Raw genomic sequence first — 24911 nt, 5'->3', positions numbered from 1 at the left:
ACTAAAAATTTACAGATAATAATCGATTCAATTATTAATGATTTTTAATCAAACATTTGTAATCACACATTAAATAGCTAGAGTCAAAAATAAAAATTGAGGTATCTTCAAAACGTTAACCGAGGGGGGAAAAATCAAACTTCTCCTCTGACTTTCCAGAGTTATTTAATCCTTGCATTTCATCAAGTTGCACTCTAGACTTGAACATATGTACAATTTCTTCTCATATTCAGTTTTCGTCAAATTTATCCCAAATTAAGATAAAAAGTACAAATTTCCAAAAATATCAAAATTTAATATACAAAATTGACAGGGAATAAATTTTCAAAATTCACAAGTTTAAACAAAAAAAAAAAAAAAAAAAAAAAAGAAAGAAAGAAAGAAAGAAAAAAATCAATTCTAAAACATTTACTTAAGTTTGAGGTTAAGATAAAAGATTGCTCAGATGGATAATAATCTTTTTAAGTTCAAGATTAAAATCGATTACTTACCTAATGTATTTGGATTGCTTAAAAATATTTTTAAGTGCAAAAAAAAAAAAAAGTTTTAAGTATTAAAAACTCAATCCAAACATATTCTAAATATGATATTTTTGTAATTTCAATATTATCTTTGAGGCTGCAAAAGTGAGCATAATTCAATTAACATCTAATATATGTTAGCAACTAAGAGGTGTATGATTCAAATCTCTTATTTTTATTGTACTTAAAATATATATATATATATATATATATATATATATATGCTACACTCATCTCTAGATATCTACTTCAATTGAAAATAGAAAAAATATTTTTGGAATAATTTTTTTAAAAACAATAAAAAAATTATCATTCCACCATTTGTTAGTGGACGTAGAAAAAAATCTAGTACTATTGTAGTACCAATTTCTTTTCATCATTATTTGATACGTTTTATTATTTATTTATTTTATAGACCATTAATAATTCTTTAAATGTTCCTACTGCGCATGTCAAACAATAAAATCTTTTACACCTCAACCCACGTGTCTTCACCTAACGTCTTTTAATGGAAATGTTCAATTATGAACTTTGAAAACACATTGTATTTGATTTTGGGATTATTACTTATAGTACTTTTAAAGACTCATATTTTAAAAGGTAACTATTGAAAGTACCTAATATATTTGTTTTTTATGAATATTCAATTCACATAGTCATCATGGCATACCTAATTCACATGTGGAAACATTAGTACGTATATGTCACTTTTTTTCTTAGGAAACAAACATGTCACATTCACTAAAACTAATAAATAATAATAACATCGTTGTTATCGAATTTTGTCAGCATTGTCTGCCCTGATGTTGAAAAAATGTTACACACCATTACCAAGTTTTAAGCATCATTCAGTTTTTCAGTTTCGCTGTTTTTTCTATTTCAGTGTTCAAATTTTAAATTCCCTTACTAAATAATTGGTGTAAAATCCCAAATAAGGTAATGTATTCCTATTTATTCGCTTAAGAAATGTTATTTGCCAACTCAAAAGGAAAAAAAAATTATTACGTTGAAAAAGGGAATTTTGCATACTATGACAATTGAAGAGCTATTCATTTAGTCAACAATACATGTTTCATTCGAGGACGAAACACGTATAGGTGAAGTACCATTTTATTCTATCAATTTTGGAAGACGAAGTACTGGTGTTTGAAAAGATTCTAGGAAGTAAGAATTAGTAGATATGTTTACCAAATCTGTTCGTGTTGATAAACTGAAGTTGTGCACGACTTCACTTGGACTTCTCCATGAACAGAGAGAGGAGTCGCTATCGTTGCAGGAAAGACAATGTTCTGTGCGAGATTGTTAGAAAATTGGAGCCCAACCCAAAGTTTAGGCCCATTCAATTTTTGCTTACACCATATAAGAAAGCTCTTCATTGGTTAAAATGGAGGTGGATTATCATTAGGAAGGAAAAATGGGCGGTGGACATATTTATTTATATAGCAAAAATTTGAAGGAAAAAATACAATAATAGAGCCGAGAGCATCAATTTGCTTCAGAAGAAAGAAATTGGTGGGTCTGTGTATTGAAGGTCGAAGAAGAAAAATTATTGTCAGGGTGATTATTCTTTGTTTATTCACTGTGAGCATTTTTTTCTTTCATTTGAGAATTTGTGGGCAATTTTCACGAGAGAAAATTTGAGAGAAATCATTTTTTAGCAATGTAAGCTCTTGTATCATTCTCCGTGACTATTTTAGTGGAGCTTACATTGGTAATAGAGAATTGAGCATAGCCTACATTCGGTGAACTAGTATAAATCGGGTATCATCTCTCTTCTTAAACTTGATTTATTATCGTTTTTGTTGATTGAAAGCTTAAGTTGGTTTATCTATTTTTAATCTAGCAAGTTAAAAATTGTTTATTCTTCGCGTAATTTGAAACGCGAATTTGATCTAGGATTGTTGGACAATATATATTATCTCAATTTAGTCGATTAATTTAGATTGATGTATTATTATCCCCTATCAAGTGGTATCATAGCTGATTGAATTGTAGAACAATGTCGGAAAGAGATAAAATTGGTTATTGTTAATGGATCATATTTTTCTTTCTGGAAATGTCAAATATTAGATTACTTGCATTCCAAGGAATTGGATTTGCCATTGGAAGGAAAACCTGATGACATGGGAGAAGCTGAATGGAAGAAGTTGGACAAAAAGGTGTTGGGTACCGTTCGCCTGACTTTGACAAAAAATGTGCAAAGCAGTGTAGCAAAGAAGACGACCACAACAGGACTGGTGACAACTTTGTCAAACATGTATGAAAAGCCTTTAGTAAACAACAAGGTGTATCTCGCAACCAAATTTTAATCAAAATTTTTAATTTGAAAATGGCTGAAGGTACATCTGTCACTGTCCATTTAAATGAATTTGATTTGTTGATAAACAAATTAGTTGCTATTGAATTAGAATTTTCTAATGAAGTAAATGCAATATTGTTCTTGAGATCATTGTCTTATAGTTGGGAAATCATGAAAGTCGCACTTTCTAATTCATATAGTAAAGAGAAATTAAAGTTTTCACAGGTTTCTACGCTCGTAGAAGAGATTTGTAGAAAGGACTCAGGTGTTGCATCTATTTCTAGTTCAACATTGAATGTAGATAGAGGAAGAAGTAACAACAAAAGTTGTGGCAACAAAGGCAAATCAAGAAACAATAGAGGTAAGTCCAGAAATAACATGTTTGAGTGTTGGCATTGTGGTAAGACTAGAAACTTGAAAAAGAATTGCAAAGATCTAAAGTAGACTGAGGAGAATGAAACTAGTGCAAATATTGCTACAAATGAATTCAAGATGCTCTGACTTTGACAGTTGAGAGCATTCATGATACATGGGTTTTGGATTCAGGTGCATCATCTCATACTACTAGTCAACGTGACATTCTGGAAAATTATGTTGCAGGAAATCATGGAAAGGTGTATCTTGCTGATGGAGAGCCTTTGATGTCATTGGGATCAATGACGTGAATATAAGATTGGCAAATGGTTCAGTATGAAAATTTTGCAAGGTACGTCACTTTGATATATGATAAAAAAAAACTTGATTTCTATAGGGCAGTTAGATAGTGAAGGATGCGACGTGTTCTTTGGCGAAGGAAAGTGTTCGTTGCTATCATGATTCGCTCTAGGAGTGTATTGTATAAACTGAATTGGAAGAATAAGTTCTAAGTGTAAGTGATACATTTATGCTTTAATGCGTTTAAGTGAATCTAACACGTTGGGGCGTCAGATATATGCAACAGAACGCACACAACTCCTAATGACGTTCAAGTTTTCCTAAACCAGACCCAAGTATAAATCTAATTTAGGTTCCTGGTAAATCCAGGGTCGTACTCAGGGATTCAGTTAACCAAACGCAGACCTTGCGTTGTATCTACTGTTGGAGTTTTCCTAAATAAATGTGAAAAATGTGTTATTTACACTAAATTGCTGTGCCTGTGCAAGAGATGCAAAAGCGTTGAGTAGTTAGTGATGGATCATGTGAGAATGGAGTTTAATGTAAGTGGACGCGTCGGTCTTAGATGAATGTACACAAACCAGGATGTGATATGGATGAGATGGAGTAATTTGCTTATCTTTTGTTCATGCGTTAGATTTCATTCAACATTTCTCAATGCGAATAACATACAAAACCTATCTCTAGGATGCATGCGTCTAACACAGAATGCAATAGACACCCGTAAGTCTATCTCTAACTGTACTAGGTGTCCTACTTGATGCAGCTTAATTATTCTTTCGAACAAACTAAGTTAAAGATGATTTTTACCAATTTGTCAAGTTGGTTTGAGCGTTGGAATGAAGTTTGGCATAAAATATTAATGCGTTCAACATAAACAAGAAATAAACAATGGCAATTATGATGGATCAAATATATGAATTTTATAAAGAAATAGAGTCTTTACAAAATCAATATTTAATCAAATGAAATGAAAGTGATAAATGAGATGAACGAAACTGAGTCAAGCCAAAGAATACAATCTCTTGTATTTCTTTGGCTCAATCTTGTTGTGTACAATCACTTGTATAGGAATTAGATGAAGTGTCTTTCTCAAGAGTGGCTTCCTCCGCTCCTTGACCGGTGGTGGTGGTGGTGGTTCGAAACCCTTCTGATCATCTGGCACCACAACACAGCTTCTAAGAACTAAAACTATGACTACAATATACAGAGAGTAAGGATCTTGATAATTTGTCCGAACTTCTTGACTCTGGAGGGACTTCTTCTATTTATAGGCGTTGGTCACGTCCACTTGGTGAATGGGCAACATTAAAGTCCATGCCCTGGTTAGCCGCTTGACTCTCGGAAGTTTTTCAGACGCCGCCTGCTACAGGTGCCCATACTTGCAAGTGTGATGTGACACAATCAGCCTGAAGCAATGAATCTTCTCTGCGTTGAACTCCTTTCGACGCATGGCCCATGCATTAGAGCTTTTCCTGCGGCACTTGTCTAATGCATTAGCGATAATCCTTGCGTTGAAATCCTACAGTACAATGCGTTAGTGCCGCAATATTTAGTAATAAAACTTCTTTTGCATGAGTTTGCTAATGTTTGAATAAATCTATGCGTTTCTTCTAAAAATGAGGAGAATTTATCATTAAAAACCTTAGTTGTTCCAACTTAAGAGTAAAAATAACTTGTATTTCTACAAGTTATCACCACCCCCAAATTTGAACAATGCTTGTCCTCAAGCATTCCAAAATACTTCTTTGTTATCTCCTTTGTCTTAAGTGTGCAGAGTTCGCCTCTCATCATATTTAGTCATAAGCTTGAGATAAGAGTTTGGAAAATATAACTCAGTTTGACTCTTTTCTAAAAGGACTAATGTTTAGTTTCAGGTGCAGCAGGCCTTTTATCACCAACTCCTTTCGTTTCTCAAAACATTCTCGTTTTTTTCAAAAGCAGCAATGCGTTAGATGCATTTTTTAAGATAAATGCTGAATAAAAAGAAAAAAAACAATTATGAATTTTTAATTTACCCATGCGTTGTTCCAGGTATCCCTCTTTCGTTTTGGCTTGCCCCTACGGGTATCATGCGAGCATCCAACTACGGGTGAGAACCCTTCACAACTAAACTCATATATAATATTCATGCGTTTCAAGATATAGTTTCTTTATACTAAATAGAGGAGTTATATAGGACGCGTTGCTCTAGGAGACTTAACTTCATTTTGGCTTGCCCCCACGGGTATCATGCGAGCATCCAACTACGACTAAGTGCCTGTTCCAACTAAACTCATGCCATTTTAAGGTTTTTCTTTTGAAGTAATGATAGAGGAGTTGCGTTTAACATTTTTCTTATTTTCTTCCCTTTTCTTTGTGATGTACCCGTTTGATGCGTCTTAACTCAGATTTCCCTCATCCTCAAATTTGGAGATGAGCTATACTCATCCCAAATTTGGAGACGAGCTAAATCCTCATTGCTAAAAGAGAAACAAAATTTCAAAAAGGCTTTGAGAGTTTGAAAGGAGTTTAAGACTTAAAGCTTGCATGCGTTAGAAGGTAAACATAACCTTTTTAGAGAAGTTTAGGCCTTGTTGATTTTCCTAACGCCTACTCTATACTTATAGATTTCATATACTTGATATCATTGAGGTCAGGCAAAGCACAAGACTTAGAAAATATCTAAAGAACAAAAATCAAGTATGCCAAGGTCAAACGCAAGGAACAAAATGATAGGAATTTCTCATTCATTTTCATAAATTCACATGAAGTAAACAAACAAGTCAAGCAGATACAAAAGAACAATTAAATAAAAATACAAAAATAACCGAACAGCCCAAAACTCTAAGTGCTAGCGCGTCATCTCTGCGTTCTACCTCAGGGTCTTCATCCATAAAACGTAGGGGGTTTCTAAGATGGGCAGGCAGTGGAGGCAGAGCAAACATTCCAACCAAGACCTGATTGATGTATTGCATTGTGTAAATAAATTGGTCTTGCATCCTTCTTGTTTTCTGCCTTAGATAATCCCTTAGAACTCGATTCTGTTGTTGAAGACCTTTGATAGACGCGGCCAGTGGTCTGAGCTGATCACTGATAAAAGTTTTCAACTCTTCTAAGTCTGCGCTGCGTTGAGGTGGTGTTGGTTTTTCATTTATTCCAACTGGGTCTTCAAAATTTGCTACGTTGCTTGACCCTAGCCCAATTGGTTCAAAATTTATTGGAGGAGGCACAAAGTTGGGAATTGGATTTGGTGGGGGCGAAGGAAGAGAATAAGGGATGTTCTGATCTATATGAGTTGGTTCTTGGTGCGTTTGATCAGGACTCCCTTCTGGCAGGGCCAATGGTGAGTCATGGAAAGTAAGATTGAGGGTTGGTTGCGCTTCTTCAGCTGAAAGTTCAAGCTCATCTTCATGTTCTTCGTGCTCTAAAGCTTCATTGCTGTGTTCAACAATCTGGACGCGTATTCTTTTGGGGTCACGTTTGGATGATCGAGGCTTGGTTGCCACTTCCTTGGTAGGTAAGGCAGGTTGATGCAGCGAACCACGAAGTAGACGCCTCACTAACTTTATGTCTATCAAGCTATCGATATCTTCATGATCATCCGTTAGAGGGATGCCCTCGTGTTCGCATAGTGCACAGATCAGCCATGGAAAGTAGAGTTGCCCTCGTGGCTTAGTCTTGATGGTCTTGATCTGATCCCTTATAATTCTTCCAATGTCCAAAGGGATGCACTGTATGATGCAATAGGTAGCCAGGACGTGTTCCTTTGATAATGTCTCATCATGCGTTGTCGGCATGATGCTCCATTTGATTAAGTAATACCACAAATTCGCGTCTGGAGTTAAATTCCTGGAAGCTAACATTTGTGCCCCGTTTCTCGATGTTTGCCATTTGCTTCCAGGTTTGGCTACCGTCCTTAACGCATCTTCTAATTGGCTTGGCGTTGGCTGCTCCAAGATGCGATTTCCTTCCGCATCTGGATTACTGTCAATGTTGAACACTTCGTTTATTTTGTCAGCTGAGAAGCGCACTAACACCCCATCAACAAAAGTTGTGTTCTTCTACATATCAAACTCACTATTGTAGAACATACAGATGAGGTTGGGCCAAATATAGGTGTGCCAAATGCAGAACTGATTCCACCCCAATGCATTTATTATTTCTGTGATGTATATTGGCAGTGGGTGGCGCTCAGGAAAGAAGCCCTTTTCTATGAGTATGTCACCAAATTGACGCTTTCTTCCCGAGGTCTTCTTAGGTAACGTGTTGGTTACCTTGCATTTTCCTATCGTGTACTCTTCGGCTTCCCTTGCCTGCTCTCTTAGTTCATTCTTCAATTCCTTTTGGAGATCCGTCTTCCTTCGCCCTTGCCTTCCAGGCTGATAGTCTTCCAATTCCTACTCTAGTGCGTCGTGCCTTGAGCTATTTCCATGCGTTGCATCCTCAAGGCCGGATGCAGATTGCTCATCTTCTTCTTCCTCTAATATTAACCTTCTTTTCTTTGTTACTCTTTTTTATTTTAAGGGCCCTTCATTCGCGTCGGATGGGCATGATTGCGACGCGTCAGGGCCAATTCTCCCTTCTTCTCTATCTTCTTCTTCCCCTTATTTTCTTAATTCTTCTTCTAGTTCCTCTTTAAGCATCATAGCATATCGCTCCGCTTCGTCTAATTCAAGTGATGCGTTAGGTGGGTCTGAACGCATCACCTACTCTTCCTCTTGGCTTTGATTAAAAGACGCCAAGATCGCACCAAAAACCTCTTGCTCGTCCAATCGAGCCAATTCTACCAACTTTTCAAGATGGCGCTTTGACGCAGGATTGTCAGAGGGGGGTATGGGCGGAGTAAATGGAGGGGTGCCCATTGGGGTATGAGGCGTCCTAAAAGAGGACATAATGATGGGCAAATGAGGTGGTTGGCTCGACGCGTCGGATTCCAATGGATAAATTGTAGCTAAGGGCTGGATCGAAAGTGGAAGTGGTGGACGCATGACTGGTGATGATGCGTTATGGAGGTAGGCTGAGAGTGATTCATGTGTTGCACCCACCATAGTGATGTTCGGAATGGCTGGTGGTGGGGCAGGCTTGGTGTAGGGTTTGGAGGTGGCCGTAGATGACGGACGCGTCCTTGGTTTTGCAGGTGTTTTGGCCCTTGGATTAGAGGTAGTTTTGGATTTTGGTTGAGGGGTCTTAGGTTTAGGTTGAGGGGTTTTGGCCAGAGGGGTGATGATGGCCTTGGAGGTTTTGGTAGGAGTTTTGTCGGTGTTGTGGATGGTTTCGGCCTAGACGGCCGCTGGGACGAAGAGGTGGCTCCACCGTGCGTGGGTTTGGTTTGGGCAAGGGTTTTGGTGGTTTTTCTAAGGCCCGAGGGAGGTGAAATCAAAACAGAGGACGAGGAATAGAAGCTTACCGATGAGTCGTTCCCGAAGCTCACGGTCTGGTCTGGCTATCTGAGGTGGACTACATTGTGGCTAGAGAAGCTCGAGCGAATCGGAAGCGAGGAAGATGAAGAGGTTTTTTTTTCCCTTTTTTTGTTTCAGAGAACTCGAGAGTGAAAATGAAGAAGAAGAAGGCTTCGAATCGTTGGGTCCTTTTATAGGCTGAAAGGGAATTAGTAGAGCCTGACGTCTGTAATAAATGTAAAGCGGAAGAGACGTCTCGAATTTCTAAATACTCGAGTGTTTTTGTGTTCTCGAGACGCGTCCCTTCAACTGGGCCATGCGTTAGACTTGCGTCCAATGCGTCCGTTATTCCCGACTCGATTATACAGAACTTTTAAAGAAAAACAAACAAGTTTCCAACTTTTATAAAAGTAAAAACAAAGAACAATCTTAAAACAACCAAACAAATAAATCAACAAACTCAAACGCATCATAAAATACAGAATGCAAAAAGATAAGGATAGAGGAAGCGTCGCTGGAATATATGGCGATGCAAACGTAGGGATACTTTGACGCGGGCCTCAATTGGCTTCGCATAGTACGAGAGATGACTTTTGGCGTTCCAGTCCATCTTCAAAGTAAGGCTTCACTCTTTGGCCGTTTACTTTGAATGCGTTGGTGCCATCTTCTCGTGTTATTTCCATAGCTCCATATGGAAAGATTGTCTTAATGATAAAGGGTCTTGACCACCTAGATTTTAGTTTCTCTGGAAACAAATGCAGACGTGAATTGAACAATAGAACTTTTTGGCCAACAACAAGTTCTTTCTTACTGATGCGTTGGTCATGCCAACGCTTTGTCTTTTCTTTGTACAGCTTGTTGTTCTCGTACGCGTTCAATCGCCACTCCTCGAGCTTGTTGAGCTGAAGTTTTCGTTGAGCGTCCGTGGCGTCCAAGTTCATGTTTAGCTTCTTAACTGCCCAAAACGCCTTATGCTCCAACTCTAAAGGTAAGTGACAAGATTTTCCAAACACAATAGAGTATGAAGACCTATAGGAGTTTTGTAAGTAGTCCTGTAGGCCCAGAGCACTTCATCCAGCCTCTGTGCCCAATCCTTCCGCATTGCATTGACAACTTTCTCCAGGATAGACTTGATTTCTCGATTTGATACTTCCGCTTGACCGTTTATTTGTGGGTGATAGGCAATAGCGATCTTGTGCCTGACATTATATTTTGCAAGTAATTTGGAAATGATGCGGTTAATGAAGTGCGTACCTTCGTTGCTTATTAGGGCTCTTGGTGTTCCATAGCATGTAAAGATGTTCCTGGTAAGAAATTTAGATACAGTGGATGCATCATTCCTAGCATAGGCTATTGCTTCTACCCACTTAGATACATAATCTACTACAAGCAGGATGTATTGTTGGCCATAGGACAGGGAAAAAGGTCCCATAAAATCTATGCCTCAAACATCGAACAGTTCAACTTCGAGAATATTGTTCAAGGGCATTGCGTCCCTTGAAGAAATATTCCCGGTGCATTGGCAGGGGTCACATTTTCGAACAAACTCCCTCGCGTCTTTAAAGAGGGTGGGCTAAAAGTATCTACTTTGAAGGACCTTTGCTGCGGTTCTTTGCCCACCGAAATGCCCTCCGTAAGGAGAGTCATGACACTCAGCTAAGATGCGTTGTGTCTCCTCCTCCGGAACGCATCGACGCATTATGGAGTCGGGGCCTTGTTTATATAGAAATGGCTCATCCCAAAAATAAAACTTCCTGTCATGAATTAACCGCTTCTTTTGCTGAGAGTTGAAGTTTCCAGGGAATTGTTTGGTGGTTAAATAATTGACTATGTCCACATACCAAGGTTCCCTACCTTCAACGCTAAACAGGCTTTCATCAGGAAATGCGTCCTTGATTTCACCTTCTTGGGCTTGCATTTCTTGATTCTCTAGCTTAGATAGGTGGTCAGCCACTTGATTTTCTGTTCCCTTTCTGTCCTGGATATCAATATCAAACTCCTGTAGTAGTAGCACCCATCTTATCAAAATTGGCTTCGCGTCTTTTTTGCTCATCAGGAATTTTATGGCTGAATGGTCGGTGTATATAGTGTCTGATGCACCAACTAAGTAAGATCGAAACTTTTCAATGCCCAACACTACAGCCAACATTTCCTTTTCAGTAGTGGCATAATGTTCTGAGAGTCATTTAGTGTTTTGGACGCGTAGGAGATGGGATGTATCAAATTACCCTGCTTCTGCCCTAACATTGTTCCTACTGCCACATCACTCGCGTCGCACATGAGAATAAAGTGTTGTGTCCAGTCCGGTGCTATCAGTACTGGAGCTGTCGTCAATGCATACTTCAAGGTTTTAAACACGTCAGTGCAGTCTTCATTAAAGTCATAGGGCCAGTTCGCCTCTAGTAATGTGCTCAGACGTCGTGCAATCTGAGAGAATCCTCTAACGAATCGTCTATAGAAGCCGACATGCCCTAGAAAACTTCGTAAAGTTTTAACATTTGATGGTGGTGGAAGTTTTGTTATGTCATCTATTTTGGCTTCATCTACTTCCAAGCCAGCCTTAGATACTTTGTGACCTAAGTCAATTCCTTCAGTCACCATGAAGTGACATTTCTCCCAATTTAGCACCAATTTTGTTTCCTCGCATCGAGCGAGGACGGCCTCCAAATTATCTAGGCATGACTGGAATGAGTCTCCAAAGACTGAAAAATCGTCCATGAAGACTTCAACAGTCTTTTCTAGGAAGTCAGAGAAGATAGCCATCATACATCTTTGAAATGTCCCAGGTGTGTTACACAGCCAAAAGGCATGCATCTGAATGCAAAAGTTCCAAAGGGACAAGTAAACATAGTCTTCTCTTGATCTTCTGGATCTATCAAAATCTGGTTGTAACCAGAGTATCCATCGAGAAAGCAATAAAATTGTTTGCCCGCAAGTCTGTCAAGCATTTGGTCGATGAAAGGAAGGGGGAAATGGTCTTTCTTAGTTGCTGCGTTGAGTTTCCTGTAATCCATATAGATGCGCCAGCCCGTGACAGTCCTCGAGGGTATGAGTTCATTATTGTTGTTGACTATCATGGTCGTTCCCCCTTTCTTGGGAACATATTGTACTAGACTTACCCAGCTACTGTTAGATATAGAATAGATAACTCCCGCGTCCAACCATTTTAAAACTTCTTTTTTGACCACGTTTTTCATTATAGGGTTCAGCCTTCTTTGAGGCTCGATTGACCCCGACTTCCCTTCTTCCAACCTAATCTTATGCATGCAATAAGATGGAATAATGCCACGGATATCCGCAAGCGTCCAGCCTATTGCACGCTTGTGCTTTTTCAGCATCCTACAAGAGAGATTGCTCATTAGGCTCTGTAAGATTTGTGGAAATGATCACAGGTAAAGTGTTGTTGGTTCCAAGGAATGCATATTTCAAGTGTCCAGGTAACTGTTTCAACTCGAGTTCTGGTGGTTCTTCAAGTGATGGACGCATTGGTTTTGTCCGCTGCTCACTCAGACTTGGCAGCTCTGATTCTTTCAGGTTCTCCTCCAATGCGAAGACCTCACATACATGAGTCTCTTCTTCAGGAAACTCAATACTGTTTAGTTGACAATATTCACTATCTAGGAACTTTAATGCGTTGAGCACATTAAAGTTTACCTCTTCATTGTTCATGCGCATAGTTAATTCGCCTTTATGCACATCAATTAAAACTTTCCCAGTAGCTAAGAAGGGGTGTCCAAGGATAATTGGTACCTCCTTATCTGCTTCATAGTCCAAGATAATAAAGTCTGTTGGGAATATGAGATTGTCAACCTTCACCAGAATGTCTTTTATCTTCCTTTCTGGGTACTTAATTGTTCTGTCAGCGAGCTGAAAAGTAACAGAAGTAGGTTGTGCTTCGCCAATCCCCAATTTCTTAAAAATTAAAAGTGGCATGAGATTAATGTTGGCTCCTAGATCGCACAATGCATGACCTACATCCAATCCTTCGATCGAACAAGGAATTGTGAAACTCCCAGGGTCCTTTTGCTTCTTTGGTAGACTGTTTCTTACTAACGCGTTACACTCCTGCATTAGCGCCATTACTTTCTTCTCACCGACTCTTCTCTTCTTCGTTAAAATGTCCTTAAAAAATTTGACATATGTTGGCATCTGCTCTAAAGGCTCTATCAGTGGAATGTTGATATGCATCTGCTTTAGGAGCTCAGAAAGCACTTGAATTGTTGTTCATCATTCTTCTTCATCAGACGCCTAGAAAATGGTGCATTCAAAGTCACCTCAGGCTTTCCCGCGTTAGACATACTGGGTCTGAATGGCTTGTAGTCTCGGGCGTTCTTTCTTCCTGATCCATTGAATGTTTGATGCGTTCTTTCAAAGGACTACTATTTCTTTGATTCATTCTTCTTTCTTCAAGAGCTCTTCCACTTCGCAACGTCACCGCGTGACATTGCTCTTTTCCATTATTGTTCCCAGGTGTTTCACTATTGCTAGGTAGAACTCCAGGCTGCCTGTTTTTCAACTCGCTTGCTATCTACCCTACCTGGATTTCCAGGTTTCAGATAGATGACGCCTGGCTTTTCAGCAACGCGTCATTCTGGGCTATGTACTCCTTCAATAGGTTCTCAAGCGGAGATCCTGAGCTCGACGCTTGTCGTCCTCTATTAAAAGGCTGTTGATGTTGCTAATGTGTTTGTTGAAATGCAGGCGGCGGTCCATTCCTTTGCTGATGGTTCACCCCTGGGTGGTGCTCCTGATGATTTTCTCCCGTTTAAGAAAAATTTGGATGGTTTTTCCATCCAGGATTATATGTATTAGAGAATGGGTTGTTTTTTATGAAACATACTGACTGAGGGTTTTGTGGACATTCAACATAGGAGTGAGGATCTCCACAGCCCACATAGCTAACCATGGGCTAGCCAAACGCCTCTACCTGATTCACTTTCTGCTGATTTGATGCGTTTTCCAGCGTTATGTTTTCTAGAAGGTTGGTCATCGTAGCCACTTGAGTAGAAAGTGTGGCTATTGCATTGGAATCGATAGAATTAATGTTCTGAGAACTCTTCTTCCTGTTAGCTCTTCCATCATACGTATCATCCACCCATTCCATATTGTGTTTAGCAATGTGGTCTAGTATCTCTTTAGCCTTAGTGTAAGATTTGTCCATAAGTCCACCAGCTGCTACTGCGTCTGATGCCATCTGCGATACTCTATTCAGTCCTCCATAAAACATCTCCATTTGGATAGTTAGAGGTAGTCCATGGTTCAGGCAATTCGTGACGAAGCCCTTAAAATGCTCCCATGTGGCACTTAAGGTCTCAACATCTTCTTGTTCAAAGTTCATAATCTCTCGACGCCTCCTTACGTTGGTGGTAGGTGGGAAGTATTTTTGCATAAATTTTTCCACCAACTTCTCCCAGGTGGTGATTTCACCAGGCTCTAGTGATCTCACCCATTGTTTTGCGTCATCACGCAAAGAATAGGGAAACAAGGACAACCTGATCGCCTCTGGGGTGATTTCAGGAATCATAAATGAATTACACGTTTCTAGGAAATGCTTCATGTGGACGTGAGGATCTTCACCACAACCACCCCAAAATTGTCCAGCAGACTGGAGCATTTGAAGCATAGTAGATTTCATCTCAAACCTGATTCCATCTGGCGTTGGGTATATGATTCCTAGAGAGAAATCATACAGTACAGGGGATACGTACTCCCTCATGGGACTCTTGTTGCTATTCGCCATCATGATTGGATTTTGTGCAGCATGAGCTAGTTGTTGATTTGCCTGTTCTTTCGCCATTGCTCGTTGCCTGTTCTGTTGTCTGAGAAATTGCTGCCTCAACCTTCAATGATGGTTGGATCGGTTCCTACGCTGGAAGGTCCTTTCAATCTCGGGGTCATATTTGAGTTCAGGAGTGCTCTCCCTGCTCAATGTTCACAAGCTTAGGCTTAACTTGTAATACTCCTTCAACCGAAGTGTTCCTATAACAGGTACAAACGAAATTTTTGGTTAGTTTTGTTTTTGAATCCCTGAAAACGGCGCCAAAAACTTGTTCGTTGCTATCGTGATTCGCTCTAGGAGTATTTTGTATAAAATAAATTGGAAGAATAAGTTCTAAGTATAAGTGATGTGTTTATGCTTTGATGCGTTTAAGTAATTGTAACGCATTGGGGCGTCAGATCTATGCAACAGAATGCACACAACTCCTAATGACGTTCAAGTTTCCTAAAACAGACCCAAGTATAAATCTAATTTAGGTTCCTGGTAAATCCAGGGTCGTACTCAGGGATTCGGTTAACCAAACGCAGACCTTGCGTTGTATCTACTGTTGGAGTTTTCCTAAATAAATGTGAGAAATGTGTTATTTACACTAAATTGCTGTGCCGTGCAAGAGATGCAAAAACGTTGAGTAGTTAGTGATGGATCATGTGAGAATGGAGTTTAATGTAAGTGGACGCGTCGGTCTTAGATGAATGTACACAAACCAGGATGTGGTGTGGATGAGATGGAGTGATTTGCTTATCTTTTGTTCATGCGTTAGACTTCATTCAACATTTCTTAATGCGAATAACATACAAAACCTATATCTAGGATGCATGCATCTAACACAAAATGCAATAGACACCAATAAGTCTATCTCTAGCTGTACTAGGTGTCCTACTTGATGCAACTTAGTTATTCTTTCAAACAATCTAAGTTAAAGATGTTTTTTACCGATTTGTCAAGTTGGCTTGAGCGTTGGAGTGAAGTTTGGCATAAAGTATTAATGCGTTCAACATAAACGAGAAATAAACAATGGCAAGTATGATGGATCAAATATATGAATTTTATAAAGAAACAAAGAGTCTTTACAAAAGCAATATTTAATCAAATGAAGTGAAAGCGATAAATGAGATGAAGGAAACTGAGTCAAGCCAAAGAATACAATCTCTTATATTTCTTTGGCTCAATCTCGTTGTGTACAATCACTTGTATAGGAATTGGATGAAGTGTCTTTCTCAAGAATGGCTTCCTCTGCTCCCTGACCGACGATGTGGTGGTTCTCAACCTTTCTGATCGTCTGGCACCAGAGCACAGCTTCTAAGAACTAAAACTATGACTACAATATACAGAGAGTAACGATCTTGATAATTTCTGAACTTTTTGACTCTAGAGGGTCTTCATCTGTTTATAGGCATTGGTCACATCCACTTAGTGAATGGGCAGCATTAAAGTCCATGCCCTGATTAGTCGCCTGTCGCTCAGAAGCTTTTCAGACACTTCCTGCTGCGTGGAAGCTTTTTAGACGCCACCTGCTGCAGGTGCCCATACTTGCAAGTGGTGATGTGACACAATCAGCCTGGATCAATGAATCTTCTCTGTGTTGAACTCCCTTGACACATGGCCCTTGCTTTAGAGCTTTTCCTGTGGCACTTGTCTATTGCGTTACAGTTAATCCTTGCGTTGAAATCCTTCAATACAATGCGTTAGTGCCGCGATATTTAGTAATAAAACTTCTTTTGCATGAGTTTACTAATGTTTGAATAAATCCATACATTTCTTCTAAAATGAGGATAATCTATCATTAAAAACCTTAGTTGTTCTAACTTAAGAGCAAAAATAACTTGTATTTCTACGAGTTATCACCACCCCTAAATTTGAACAATGCTTGTCCTCAAGCATTCCAAAATAATTCTTTGTTATCTCCTTTGTCTTAAATGTGCAGAGTTCGCCTCTCATCATATTCAGTCATAAGCTTAATAACTCAGATTGACTCTTTTCTAAAAGGACTAATGTTTAGTTTCAGGTGCAACAGGCCTTTTATCACAACTCCTTTCATTTCTTAAAGCATTCTCATTTTTTTCTAAACCAGCAATGCGTTAGATGCACTTTTTAAGATAAATGCCAGATAAAAAGAAAAAAAAATAATTAAGAATTTTTACTTTACCCATGCGTTGTTCCAGGTATCCCACTTTCATTTTGGCTTGCCCCTAGGGTGTCATGTGAGCATCCAACTATGGGTGAGAACCCTTCACAACTAAACTCATATCTAGTATTCATGCGTTTCAAGATATAATTTCTTCAGACTAGAAAGAGGAGTTATATGGGACGCGTTGGTCTAGGGGACTTAACTTCGTTTTGGCTTGCTCCCACGGGTGTCATGCAAGCATCCAACTACGGCTAAGTGCCTGTTCCTACTAAACTCATGCCATTTTAAGGTTTTTCTTTTGAAGTAATGATAGAGGAGTTGCCTTTAACATTTTTCTTATTTTGTTCCCTTTTATTTGTGATGTACCCGTTTGATGCATCTTAACTTGAATTTCCCTCATCCCCAAATTCGGAGATGAGCTAATCATCCCAAATTTGGAGATGAGCTAAATCCTCATTGCTAAAAGAGAAACAAAATTTCAAAAAGGCTTTGAGAGTCTGAAAGGAGTTTAAGACTTAAAGCTTGCACGCGTTAGAATGTAAACATAACCTTTTTAGAGAAGTTCAGACCTTGTTGATTTTCCTAACGCCTACTCTATACTTATAGATTTCATAGGCAAAGCACAAGACTTATAAAATATCTAAAGAACAAAAATCAAGTATGCCAAGGTCAAACGCAAGGAACAAAATGATAGGAATTTCTCATTCATTTTCATAAATTCACATGAAGTAAACAAACAAGTCAAGCAGATACAAAAGAACAATTAAATCAAAATACAAAAATAACCGAACAACCCAAAACTCTATTGTGCTGGCGCATCATCTCTGCGTTCTTCCTCAGAGTCTTCATCCATAAAACGCAGGGGGTTTCTAAGATGGGCAGGAGTGGAGGCAGAGCAAACATTCCAACCAAGACCTGATTGATGTATTGTGTTGTGTATACAAATTGGTCTTGCATCCGTCTTGTTTGCTACCTTAGATAATCCCTTAGAACCCGATTCTGTTGTTGAAGACCTTCGATAGACACGACCCGTGGTCTGAGTTGATAACTGATAAAAGTTTTCAACTCTTCTAACTCTGCGCTACATTGAGGTGGTGTTGGTTCTTCATTTCTTCCTACTGGGTCTTCAAAATTTGCTGCATTGCTTGACCCTAGCCCAGTTGGTTAAAAAATTATTAGAGGAGGCATAAAGTTGGGAATTGGACTTGGTGGGGGCGTAAGAAGGGAATAAGGGATGTCCTGATCTATATGAGTTGGTTCTTGGTGCGTTTGATCAAGACTCCCTTCTGGCGGGGCCAATGGTGAGTCATGGAGAGTAAGATTGAGGGTTGGTTGCGCTTCTTCAGCCAGAAGTTCAAGCTTAACTTCATGTTCTTCGTGCTCTGAAGCTTCATCGCTGTGTTCAATAATCTGGACATGTCTTCTTTTTGGGGCGCGTTTGGATGATCGAGGCTTGGTTGCCTTTTCCTTGGCAGGTAAGGCAGGTTGATGCGGCGAACCATGAAGTAGATACCTCACTAACTTTATGTCTATCAAGCCATCGATATCTTCATGATCATCCCCTAGAGGGATGCCCCCGCGTTCGCATAGTGCACAGATCAGCCATGGAAAGTAGTGTTGCCCTCGTGGCTTAGTCTTGATGGTCTTGATCTGATCCCTTATAATTCTTCCAACATCTAAAGGGATGCACTACATGATGCAATAGGTAGCCAGGACGCGTTCCTTTGATAATGTCTCATCATGCATTGTTCGCATGATGCTCCGTTTGATTAAGTAATACCACAAATTCACGTCTGGAGTTAAATTCCTGGAAGCTAACATTTCTGCCCCATTTCTCGATGTTTGCCATTTGCTTCCAGGTTTGGCTACCATCCTTAACGCATCTTCTAATTGGCTTGGCATTGACTGCTCCAAGATTCGATTTCCTTCCGCGTCGGGATTACTATCAATGTTAAACACTTCGTTTATTTTGTCAGCTGAGAAGCGCACTAACACCCCATCAATTAAAGCTGTGTTCTTCTCCATATCAAACTCACTATTATGGAATATGCAGATGAGGTTGGGTCAAATACGGGTGTGCCCAATGCAGAACTGATTCCACCCCAATGCGTTTATTGTTTCTGTGATGTATATTGGCAGTGGGTGGCGCTTGGGAAAGAAGCCCTTTTCTATGAGTATGTCACTAAATTTACGTTTTCTTCCCGAGGTCTTCTTAGGTAACGCGTCGGTTACCTTGCGTTTTCCTATCGTGTGCTCTTTGGCTTCCCTTGCCAGCCCTCTTAGTTCATTCTCCAATTCCCTTTGGAGAGCCATCTTCCTTCGCCCTTGCCTTATGGGCTGATAGTCTTCCAATTCCTGCTCTAATGCGTTGTGCCTTTAGCCATTTCCATGCGTTGTATTTTCGCCTGGGTTCGTTTTTGCATTTTCGCAAATCATCAGACGCACATCTTTTTTTCATCGTTCTTAACGCCTGGGTCCGTTTTTGCATTTTTTCCCGCCGGATAGTTCGTGCACAAAAATTGGGTCTCGTGGTAGCCCCGCGAGACGCGATAGCCATTTGGGGCACCAAATGAGCTTCGTTCGTAAAACTCTCTAGAGCACGGCATTTTTTCATCGTTCTTAAGCCCTGGGTCCATTTTCGCATTTTCACCTACTGGAAAGTTCGCGCACAAAAATTAGGCCTCAAGGCGTCCTCGTCGGGTCCGATAGCCATTTGGGGCACCAAATGAGCTCCGTTCGCAAAACCATCTGGCGCACGGATTTTTTCAATGTTCTTAACCTCTGGGTTCGTTTTCGCGTTTTAGCCCGCTGAAAAATTCTCGCACAAAAATTGGGCCCCGAGTAGCCCCACGGAGCCCGATAGCCATTTGGGGCACTAATGAGCTCCGTTCGCAAAACCATCTAGCGTAGGGCGTTTTTTCATCATTCTTAACCTCTGGGTCCATTTTCGCGTTTTCACCCGCTGAAAAGTTCGCACATAAAAATTGGGCCCTGAGGTAGCCCCACAGCGCCCGATAACAATTTGAGGCACAAATGAGCTTCGTTCGCAAAACCGTCTCGCTCACGGCTTTTTTTCATCGTTCTTAATCCTTGGGTCTGTTTTCGCGTTTTCGCCTACCGGAAAATTCGCGCAGAAAAATGGGGCCCCGTAGCAGCCCCGCCGAACCCGATATCCATTTGGGGCACCAAATGAGCGCCGTTTGCAAAATCGTTCGGCGCAAGGATTTTTTTCATCGTTCATAACCCCTGGGTCTGTTTTCATGTTTTTGCCTGCCGGAAAGATCATGCACAAAAATTAGGCATGAGGGAGCCCCGCCGGGCCCGATAGCCATTTAGGGCGCATGGCTTTTTTTCATCGTTCTTGACCCCAGGGTTCGTTTTCGCATTTTCGCCCGTCGGAAAGTTCGCGCACAAAAATTAGACCTCGGGGAAGCCCTGCAGGGCCTGATAGCCATTTGGGGCACCAAATGAGCTCCGTTCGCAAAATCGTCTAGTGCACGGATTTTTTTCATCGTTCATAACCCCTTGGTCTGTTTTTGCGTTTTCACCCACCGGAAAGTTCGTGCACAAAAATTGGGCCTCGGGGTAGCCCCACCGGGCCCGATAGCCATTTGGGGTACCAAATGAGCTGTGTTCGCAAAACCGTCTGGCATACGGGTTTTTTACATTGTTCTTAACCCTTGGGTCTGTTTTCGTATTTTCGCCCGCCGGAAAGTTCGCGCACAAAAATTAGACCCCAGGGAAGGCCCACGTGGTCCGATGGCCATTTGGGACACCAAATGAGCTCCGTTAGCAAAATCGTCTGGTGCATGGCTTTTTTTCATTGTTCTTAACCTCTGGGTCTGTTTTCGCATTTTTGCCCATCGGAAAGTTCGCGCACAAAAATTTGTCCCCGGGGCAGCCCCGCCGGGCCCGATAGCCATTTGGGACACCAAATAAGCTCCGTTCGCAAAATCATATGGCGCACAACTTTTTTTCATCGTTCTTAACCTCTGGGTTCTTTTCGCGTTTTCGCCCACCAGTGAGTTCACGCACAAAAATTGGGCCCCGAGCAGCCCACCGAGCCCAATAGCCATTTGAGGTAGCAAATGAGCTCCGTTCGCAAAACCGTCTGACGCATGGCTTTTTTTCATCGATCTTAACTCTTGGGTTTGTTTTCGCGTTTTCACCCTCCAGAAAGTTCGCGCACAAAAATTGGGCCCCAGGGTAGCCCCGCTGGGCCTGATAGCCATTTGGTGCACCAAATGAGCTCTGTTCGCAAAACCGTCTAGTGCACGGCTTTTTTTCATCGTTCTTAACCCCTTGGTTCGTTTTTGTGTTTTCGCTTGCTGGAAAGTTTGCGCACAAAAATTGGGCCCCGGGGTAACCCTGCCAAGCCCAATAGCCATTTGGGGAACCAAATGAGCTTTGTTCCTAAAACCGTCTAGCGCACGCCTTTTTTCATCGTTCTTAACCCCCGAGTTTGTTTTCGCGCTTTAGCCTGTCGGAAAGTTCGCGCACAAAAATTGATCCCCGGGTAGCCCGCCGGGCCTAACAATGATCTGGGTTAGCAAATGAGCTCTGTTCCCAAAATCGTCTGGCGCACAACTTTTTTTCATCGTTCTTAACCACTGGGTCTAATTTCGCCATCTGGAAAGTTCAAGAACAAAAATTGGGCCTCGGGGAATCCCTGCTAGGCCCAATAGTCATTTGGGGCACCAAATGAGCTCCATTCGCAAAACCGTCTGGCGCACGACTTTTTTCATTGTTCTAAACCATTGGGTTCGTTTTCATGTTTTCGCCCGCCAGAAACTCCGCACATAAAAATTGGGCCCCGTGGCAGCACTGTCGGGCCCGATAGCCATTTGGGGCAGCAAATGAGCTTCGTTCACAAAACTGTCTGGCACACGACTTTTTTCCATCTTTCTTGACCCCTTGGTCTGTTTTCGTGTTTTCACCCATCATAAAGTTTGCTCTAAAAAATTGGGCCCTGAAGCAGCCCTGTCAAGTTTGATAGCCTATTGGGGCACCAAATGAGCTCCGTTCGCAAAACCATCTGGAGTACAGCTTTTTTTCATCGTTCTTAACCCCTGGGACGATTTTCGCATTTTCGCCCGTCGGAAATTTTACGCACAAAAATTGGGCCGCGGGGTAAACTCGCGGGACCGATAGCCATTTCGAGCACATAATGAGCTCCGTGCACAAAACCGTATGGTGCATGACTTTTTTTCATCGTTCTTAACCCCTTGGTTCGTTTTCGCGTTTTCATCCGCCGGAAAGTTCGCGCACAAAAATTGGGCCTCGGAGTAGTGCCGCCAGGCCCGATAGCCATTTGGGGGCACCAAATGAGCTTCGTTCCTAAAATTTTCTAGCACACGCTTTTATTAGCATGTTTCTTAACCTCTGGGTCCGTTTTCGTGTTTTCGCCCGCCAAAAAGTTCGCCCACAAAAATTGGGCCCCAGGGCAGTGCCGTTGAGCCCGACAGCCATTTGGGGTAGCATATGAGCTTCGTTCCCAAAACCGTCTAGTGCACGGCTTTCATTGTTCACGGCTTTCATCATTCTTAACCCCTGGGTCTGTTTTCGCGTTTTTGCCATCCAAAAAGTTCCAAAACAAAACTTGGGCCTCGGGGCAGCCTTGCTGGGCCCGATAGCCATTTGGCGCACCAAATGAGCTCCGTTCTCAAAACCGTCTGGTGCACGACTTTTTTATATCATTCTAAACAGTTGGGTTCGTTTTCGTGTTTTCGTCTGCTAGAAAGTTCGCGCACAAAAATTGGGCCTCGTGGCAGCCCCGCCGAGCCTGATAGCCATTTGGGGTACCAAATGAGTTGCATTCACAAAACCGTTTGGCACACGGCTTTTTTTCATTATTCTTAACCCTGGGTTCGTTTTCGCATTTTTGCCCGCCGGAAAGTTCACGCACAAAAATTAGACCCCAGGGCAGCCCCGCCTGGCTCAATAGCCATTCGGGAACCAAATGAGCTCCATTCGCAAAATCATCTGGTGCACGGATTTTTTTCATCGTTCTTAACCCCTAGGCCTATTTTCGCGTTTTCACCCACCGGAAAGTTTGCGCAGAAAAATTGGGCCCCGGGGTAGCCTCGCGGGGCCCGATAGCCATTTGGGGTACCAAATGAGCTGTGTTCGCAAAACCTTCTCACACACGACTTTTTTTCATTGTTCTTAACCCCTGGGTTCGTTTTCGCATTTTCAGTCGCCAAAAAGTTCGCGCACAAAAATTAGACTCCGGGGCAGCCCCGCCTGGCCCGATGGCCATTTGGGGCACTAAATGAGCTCCGTTTGCAAAATCGTCTGGTGCACAGCTTTTTTTCATTGTTCTGAACCCCTGAGTCTGTTTTTGTCTTCTTGCCCACCGGAAAGTTCGCGCACAAAAATTTGTCCCCGGGGCAGCCCCGTCGGGCCCGATAGCCATTTGGGACACCAAATGAGCTCTGTTCGTAAAACCGTATGGTGCACAACTTTTTTTCATCGTTCTTAAACCCTGGGTTTTTTTTTCGTTTTCGCCCACCAGTGAGTTCACGCACAAAAATTGGGCCCTGAGCAGCCCACCGAGCCCGATAGCCATTTGGGGCAGCAAATGAGCTTCGTTCACAAAATCGTTTGACGCACGACTTTTTTTCATCGATCTTCACCCTTGTATTTGTTTTCGCATTTTCACCCTCCGAAAAGTTCGCGCACAAAAATTGGGCCCCAGGGTAGCCCTGCGGGGCCCAATAGCCATTTGGGGCACCAAATGAGCTCCGATCGCAAAACTGTCTAGTGCACGGCTTTTTTTCATCGTTCTTAACCCCTTGGTTCGTTTTCATGTTTTCACCTGCTGGAAAGTTTGCACACAAAAATTGGGCCCCGGGGTAACCTTGCTGAGCCCGGTAGCCATTTGGGGCACCAAATGAGCTTCGTTCCTAAAACCATCTAGCACACGCCTTTTTTTCATCGTTCTTAACCCCTGGGTTCGTTTTCGTGCTTTAGCCTGCCAGAAATTTTGCGCACAAAATTTGGGCCCCAGGGCAGCCCGCCGGGCCCAACAGCCATTTGGGGCATCAAATGAACTCCGTTCCCAAAACTATATTGCACACGACTTTTTTTCATCGTTCTTATCCCCTAGGTTTGTTTTCGCGTTTTTGTCATCCGAAAAGTTCAAGAACAAAAATTGGGCCTAGGGGAATCCCCGCTGGGCCCGATAGTCATTTGGGGCACCAAATGAGCTCCGTTTGCAAAACCATCTAGCGCACCACTTTTTTTCATCGTTGTAAACCGTTAGGTTCATTCTCGCGTTTTCGCCCGCCAGAAACTCCGCGCATAAAAATTGGGCCCCGTGGTAGCACTGCCGGGCTTGATAGCCATTTGGGACAGCAAATGAGCTCCGTTCACAAAACCGTCTGGCGCATAACTTTTTTCCATCTTTCTTAACCCCTTTGTCCGTTTTCACGTTTTCACCCGTCATAAAGTTCGCTCACAAAAATTGGGCCCTGAGGCAGCCTTGTCGGGTCCGATAGCCAATTGGGGCACCAAATGAGCTCCGTTCGCAAAACCATCTGGCGAACGACTTTTTTTCATCGTTTTTAACTCTTGGGTCGATTTTCACATTTTTTCCCGCCGGAAAGTTTACGCACAAAAATTGGGCCGCGGGGCAACCCCGTCGGCCCCGATAGCCATTTGGAGCACATAATGAGCTCCGTTCGCAAAACCGTATGGCCCATGACTTTTTTTCATCGTTCTTAACCCGTTGGTTCGTTTTCACGTTTTCCCCCGCTAGAAAGTTTGCGCACAAAAATTGGGCCCCGAAGAAGCCTTGCCAGGCCCGATAGCCATTTACGGGCACCAAATGAGCTTCGTTCCTAAAATCGTCTCGGGCACTCCATTTTTAGCGTCATTCTTAACCTCTGGGTCCGTTTTCGTGTTTTCGCTCGCTAGAAAGTTCGCGCACAAAAATTGAGCCCCGAGGCAGCGCTGCCGGGCCCGACAACTATTTGAGGTAGGAAATGAGCTCCGTTCCCAAAACCGTCTGGCGCACGACTTTTTTTCATCATTCTTAACCCCTGGGTCCATTTTCACGTTTTCGCCGTCCGAAAAGTTCCAGAACAAAAATTGGGCCTCGGGCCAGCCTCACTGGGCCCGATAGTCATTCGGGGCACCAAATGAGCTT

At 41.8% G+C, this 24911-nt stretch overlaps 1 long non-coding RNA gene and 1 other non-coding gene across 2 annotated transcripts; both read left to right on the top strand.

Annotated features, from left to right (window-relative positions):
- The first annotated feature begins 1991 nt into the window (after positions 1-1991).
- Positions 1992-3170, top strand: LOC150034113 (uncharacterized). Its single transcript, XR_016531799.1, has 3 exons — positions 1992-2282; positions 2592-2806; positions 3046-3170. It is a non-coding gene; the product is annotated as an uncharacterized LOC150034113 (long non-coding RNA).
- Positions 3171-14104: 10934 nt separating this feature from the next.
- Positions 14105-14208, top strand: LOC120087403 (small nucleolar RNA R71). The gene has a single exon (XR_005484542.1). It is a non-coding gene; the product is annotated as a small nucleolar RNA R71 (small nucleolar RNA).
- The last annotated feature ends 10703 nt before the right edge of the window (positions 14209-24911 follow it).

This window comes from Benincasa hispida, chromosome 9 (assembly GCF_027475165.1).
Source record: "Benincasa hispida cultivar pf3 chromosome 9, pf3_genome.v1.1, whole genome shotgun sequence".
NCBI lineage: Eukaryota > Viridiplantae > Streptophyta > Magnoliopsida > Cucurbitales > Cucurbitaceae > Benincasa > Benincasa hispida.
This window is presented reverse-complemented; position numbering and strand designations above follow the sequence as displayed.